The sequence below is a fragment of the Rutidosis leptorrhynchoides genome, chromosome 6 (genome assembly GCF_046630445.1).
Source record: "Rutidosis leptorrhynchoides isolate AG116_Rl617_1_P2 chromosome 6, CSIRO_AGI_Rlap_v1, whole genome shotgun sequence".
In the NCBI taxonomy this organism is placed as follows: Eukaryota; Viridiplantae; Streptophyta; class Magnoliopsida; order Asterales; family Asteraceae; genus Rutidosis; species Rutidosis leptorrhynchoides.
The window spans coordinates 320,279,151-320,286,355 of NC_092338.1; positions in this window are offsets into that span (position 1 = coordinate 320,279,151).

Sequence of the window (7,205 nt, forward strand, 5' to 3'; positions counted from 1 at the left end):
GATGCCTTCTTTGTTCAATATGTGACCGAGGAATTGAACTTCTTCCAACCAAAATGCACACTTTGAAAACTTAGCGTACAGTTTTTCTTTCCTCAACACTTCTAGCACTTTTCTCAAATGTTCTTCGTGCTCTTGATCATTGTTTGAGTAAATAAGTATGTCATCGATAAAAACAATGACAAACTTGTCAAGATATGGCCCACACACTCGGTTCATAAGGTCCATGAACACAGCTGGTGCGTTAGTTAATCTAAATGGCATAACCATAAACTCGTAATGACCATAACGCGTCCTAAAAGCAGTTTTTGGAATATCATCCTCCTTTACTCGCATTTGATGATATCCAGAACGTAAATCGATCTTTGAATAAACTGATGAGCCTTGTAGTTGATCAAATAAGTCATCAATTCTCGGCAGTGGATAACGGTTTTTGATGGTAAGTTTGTTCAACTCTCTGTAGTCAATACACAACCTAAATGTACCATCCTTCTTCTTGACAAACAAAACAGGAGCTCCCAATGGTGATGTGCTTGGTCGAATGAAACCACGTTCTAATAGTTTTTGCAGTTGGCTTTGCAGTTCTTTCATCTCGCTGGGTGCGAGTCTATAAGGAGCACGAGCTATTGGTGCAGCTCCTGGTACAAGATCTATTTGAAATTCAACAGATCGATGTGGAGGTTGTCCCGGTAATTCTTTCGGAAATACATCGGGAAATTCTTTTGTGACGGGAACATCATTGATGCTCTTTTCTTCAGTTTGTACTTTCTCGACGTGTGCTAGAACAGCATAGCAACCTTTTCTTATTAGTTTTTGTGCCTTCAAATTACTAATAAGATGTAGCTTCATGTTGCCCTTTTCTCCGTACACCATTAAGGGTTTTCCTTCTTCTCGTACAATGCGAATTGCATTTTTATAACATACGATCTCTGCTTTCACCTTCTTCAGCCAATCCATGCCAACTATTACATCAAAACTCCCTAACTCTACTGGTATCAAATCAATCTTAAATATTTCGCTACCCAGTTTAATTTCTCGATTCCGGCATATATTATCTGCTGAAATTAATTTACCGTTTGCTAATTCGAGTAAAAATTTACTATCCAACGGCGTCAATGGACAACTTAATTTAGCATAAAAATCTCTACTCATATAGCTTCTATCCGCACCCGAATCAAATAAAACGTAAGCAGATTTATTGTCAATAAGAAACATACCCGTAAAAAGCTCAGGGTCTTCCTGTGCCTCTGCCGCATTAATATTGAAAAATCTTCCGCGGCCTTGTCCATTCGTGTTCTCCTGGTTCGGGCAATTTCTAATAATGTGGCCCGGTTTTCCACATTTATAACAAACTACATTGGCATAACTTGCTCCGACACTACTTGCTCTGCCATTACTCGTTCCGACACCATTTGTTCCTTTCATTCTGTTAACCCCTGGTCCGTAGACCTCACACTTCGCCGCGCTATGACCATTTCTTTTACACTTGTTGCAAAATTTGGTGCAGAACCCCGAGTGATACTTTTCACACCTTTGGCATAGCTGCTTCTGATTGTTGTTGTTGTTGCGGTTGTTATTGTTGTTGGGATGATTGTTGTAGTTGTTGTTGTTGTTGTTGTTGTTGTTGTTGTTGTTGTTGTTGTTGTTGTTGTTGTTGTTGTTGTTGTTGTTGTTGTTGTTGTTGTTGTTGTTGTTGTTGTTGTTGTTGTTGTTGTTGTTGTTGTTGTTGTTGTTGTTGTTGTTGTTGTTGTTGTTGTTGTTTTTGTTGTTGTTGTTGTTGTTGTTGTTGTTGTTGTTATTGTTGTTGTTGTTGTTGGGCCGTTTGTTGTAGTTGCGATTGATGTTGCGATTGTTGGGATAATTGTTGCGATTTTTATTGTAATTGCTGTTGTTGTTATATTGGTGATTCTTATCACCGTTTTCCTCCCACTTTCTTTTGACTTGCTTCACATTGGCCTCTTCAGCCGTCTGTTCTTTAATTCTTTCCTCAATCTGGTTCACTAGTTCGTGATCCATTCTACATGCCTGTTGTATGGAGGCGGGCTCGTGTGAACTTTTATCTTCTTGGATTCTTTCCGGTAATCCTTTCACAAACGCGTCGATCTTCTCTTCCTCATCTTCGAACGCTCCCGGACACAATAGGCATAATTCTGTGAATCGTCTTTCGTACGTGGTAATATCAAATCCTTGGGTTCGTAACCCTCTAAGTTCTATCTTGAGCTTATTGACCTCGGTTCTGGGACGGTACTTCTCATTCATCAAGTGCTTGAATGCTGACCACGGTAGTGCGTAAGCATCATCTTGTCCCACTTGCTCTAGATAGGTATTCCACCATGTTAACGTAGAACCTGTGAAGGTATGCGTAGCGTACTTCACTTTTTCCTCTTCAGTACACTTACTTATGGCAAACACCGATTCGACCTTCTCGGTCCACCGTTTCAATCCGATCGGTCCTTCGGTTCCATCAAATTCTAAAGGTTTGCAGGCAGTGAATTCTTTGTAGGTGCATCCTACACGATTTCCTGTACTGCTGGATCCAAGGTTATTATTGGTATGTAGCGCAGCCTGTACTGCGACTATGTTTAAAGCTAGAAAAGTACGAAATTCCTCTTCATTCATATTCACGGTGTGTCGAGTAGTCGGTGTCATTTCCTTCAAAATAGTCAAATGGAACAAGTTAATCATATAGAATATTAAGAGTAGTTAATAGTATTTTGTAGCATAATATGAACTCATTTATAAAAGCTTTTTCTTCATATTAGCGTTTTATAAGTTTAAATTCGGGTAGTACCTACCCGTTAAGTTCATACTTAGTAGCTAATATACAATTCAACTACTACAATTCTATATGAAAAACTGATTATAATAATATTTCGCGTTCAAACTTTTATACAATATTTTACAAACTTACAATACCGCTTATTTTACATAAAGCATGAAATATAGCACACAATAACTTTGATACAAGATAGTTGTGAAGATAATTCTAGCTAGTACACAAGTCGTTCAGCAAAGGCAATAAAGACACGTAATTCATACGTCCAGAAACAAGTCATGCATTCTGGTTTTACTAGGACTACTTCCCATCCTTAGTCTTGTGGAACATAACCGTTATGGCCGTTGATAAGACAGCGTGTTGTAATGTCGTCAAAGGGACGAGGGTTACGTAATGACCAACAGTCTCGTAATAACCTAAAAACCTTATTTCTTACCCCAATTACTGACTCCGTCACTTGTGGGAACGTTTTGTTTAATAGTTGTAGCCCGATGTTCTTTTTCTCACTTTGGTGAGAAGCGAACATTACTAACCCGTAAGCATAGCATGCTTCTTTATGTTGCATGTTAGCCGCTTTTTCTAAATCATGAAGTCCTATATTCGGATACATTGAGTCAAAATAATTTCTTAACCCGTTGCGTAAAATAGCATTTGGGTTCCCCGCAATATATGCGTCAAAGTAAACACATCGTAACTTATGGGTTTCCCAATGTGATATCCCCCATCTTTCAAATGAAAGTCTCTTATAAACCAAGACATTCTTGGAACGTTCTTCGAATGTCTTACAAACTGATTTCGCCGTAAATAGTTGTGCCGAAGAATTCTGACCGACTCTAGACAAGATTTCATCAATCATGTCTCCGGGTAGGTCTCTTAAAATATTGGGTTGTCTATCCATTTTGTGTTTTTATACTGTAAAATAGACAAGAGTTAGATTCATAAAAAAAAAATACTTATTAATACAAGCAATTTTTACATATATCATAAAGTATAAGCACACTATATTACATATATTACACCACACGAATACAACTATCTTATTCCGACTCGCTCATTTCTTCTTCTTCGGTTTTGGTTCGTTTTGCCAAGTTTCTAGGGATATATGATGTTCCCCTAATATTAGCTGTCGTTTTCCACAACGGTTTAGAAAAACCTGGTGGTTTAGAGGTTCCCGGGTCATTGTTACAACTTAAGGACTTCGGGGGTTGACGATACATATAAAGTTCATCGGGGTTGGATTTATATTTCTCTATTTTTATGCCCTTTCCCTTATTATTTTCTTTTGCTTTTTTAAATTCAGTTGGGGTAATTTCTATAACATCATCGGAATTCTCGTCGGAATCCGATTCATCGGAGAATTGGTAATCCTCCCAATATTTTGCTTCCTTGGCGGAAACACCATTGACCATAATTAACCTTGGTCGGTTGGTTGAGGATTTTCTTTTACTTAACCGTTTTATTATTTCCCCCACCGGTTCTATTTCCTCCTCCGGTTCCTCCTCTTCCGGTTCTGATTCTTCTTCCGGTTCTGATTCTTCTTCCGGTTCTACAAAATCAACTGACAAAGTGAATATTTTGCCAATAAAGCTTGGAACTTTATTACTTTTGGGCCCTAATATCGAGGTAAAAATGTGATTTTTTAGCCGATATCAAATATCCCACACTTAGACTTTGCTTGTCCTCAAGCAAACTTTCGATATTTTAGCACAGAAGATTTGAAATGTCCCGTTCTTATTGATTAAAAACGTTCCATATTAATTGATTTCGTTGCGAGGTTTTGACCTCTATATGAGACGTTTTTCAAAGACTGCATTCATTTTTAAAACAAACCATAACCTTTATTTCATAAATAAAGGTTTAAAAAGCTTTACGTAGATTATCAAATAATGATAATCTAAAATATCTTGTTTACACACGACCATTACATAATGGTTTACAATACAAATATGTTACATCGAAATCAGTTTCTTGAATGCAGTTTTTACACAATATCATACAAACATGGACTCCAAATCTTGTCCTTATTTTAGTATGCAACAGCGGAAGCTCATAGTATTCACCTGAGAATAAACATGCTTTAAACGTCAACAAAAAAGTTGGTGAGTCATAGGTTTAACCTATATATATCAAATCGTAACAATAGACCACAAGATTTCATATTTCAATACACATCCCATACATAGAGATAAAAATCATTCATATGGTGAACACCTGGTAACCGACATTAACAAGATGCATATATAAGAATATCCCCATCATTCCGAAACACCCTTCGGATATGATATAAATTTCGAAGTACTAAAGCATCCGGTACTTTGGATGGGGTTTGTTAGGCCCAATAGATCTATCTTTAGGATTCGCGTCAATTAGGGTGTCTGTTCCCTAATTCTTAGATTACCAGACTTAATAAAAAGGGGCATATTCGATTTCGATAATTCAACCATAGAATGTAGTTTCACGTACTTGTGTCTATTTTGTAAATCATTTATAAAACCTGCATGTATTCTCATCCCAAAAATATTAGATTTTAAAAGTGGGACTATAACTCACTTTCACAGATTTTTACTTCGTCGGAAAGTAAGACTTGGCCACTGGTTGATTCACGAACCTATAACAATATATACATATATATCAAAGTATGTTCAAAATATATTTACAACACTTTTAATATATTTTGATGTTTTAAGTTTATTAAGTCAGCTGTCCTCGTTAGTAACCTACAACTAGTTGTCCACAGTTAGATGTACAGAAATAAATCGATAAATATTATCTTGAATCAATCCACGACCCAGTGTATACGTATATCAGTATTGATCACAACTCAAACTATATATATTTTGGAATCAACCTCAACCCTGTATAGCTAACTCCAACATTCACATATAGAGTGTCTATGGTTGTTCCGAAATATATATAGATGTCTCGACATGATAGGTCGAAACATTGTATACGTGTCTATGGTATCTCAAGATTACATAATATACAATACAAGTTGATTAAGTTATGGTTGGAATAGATTTGTTACCAATTTTCACGTAGCTAAAATGAGAAAAATTATCAAATCTTGAGTGAATCAAATTTCTATGGTTTCATATTGAACTATATTTTATGAATCTTGAAATGACCCGTCCTTATCCACCTGGACAAAGTCATCAACATTTGGTCCCATTGCGATGATCGACTCCAAGTAATGTCCTTAAAATGAGCAAATGCACAGCGGAAGACTTAATTCGTACCTGAGAATAAACATGCTTAAAAGTGTCAACCAAAAGGTTGGTGAGTTCATAGGTTTATCGTAACAATCATTTCAATATGTTAATAGACCACAAGATTTCATAATCATAAACATAATACACTCGCAAGTGTATGTAAAGCATTCTAAGTGGTTGAGCACTTGATAACCATACTTAACATTTAATCAACGTCGCATATTCCCTTTATTATGAAATCTCACTACACCGTACCAAGTGTAGTCACCAAAACGAAGTACTGTGCAACCGTTGAATACTGGTCGTCCAGTCCGGTTGGGGTTGTCAGGCCCGATAGATCTATCAACAGGATTCGCGTTTACAATACCCATGTAAATAGTAGTTACCAAGCTACAGGGAAATATGCCAGTGGTACAACTCAACGTAGAATATATTTTTAAGTACTTGTGTCTATTTTGTAAACATTTATAAAAGCAGCGCATATATTCTCAGCCCAAAAATATATATTGCAAAAGCAATTAAAAAGGGAGCAAATGAAACTCACCATACTGTATTTTGTAGTAAAAATACATATGACGTCATTTAACAAGTATAGGGTTGACCTTGGATTCACGAACCTATATCATTTATATATATATTAACACATATAATTATAGTCGGATAAATTTATTCTTAATTTATATATCTTATATATTTAATTTGTAATAAATGTATTCTTATTTAGAAAATATTTATTTGTTATAATAATATTGTTAATATGAAAATAATAATAATAATATGTTGTTATTATATTAATATAAATGTTAATAAATAATCATGCTAATCATAATAATAATAATAATTTTGATAATTCTATTAAGAATAATAATAATGATAGTTTAATAAAAATAATAATTTTGATAATTTTAATTATAATGATACTTTTAATAGAAATGATAATAATAATAATAATAATAATAATAATAATAATAATAAAAATAATAATAATAATAATAATAATAATAATAATAATAATAATAATAATAATAATAATAATAATAATGAAATAATAAAGATAACTACCTCAAAGAATTTGACCTAAAAATAATGCCCACGTCCGGGCTCGAACCCGCGACGTCCCGCTAACCTCCTTATCCATTATCCAATCATCATCGTCTATATGCCATCTATATCAATGCTAGTGTTCATCTTCGTAACTCTAATCATCATAACTATATCTTCGT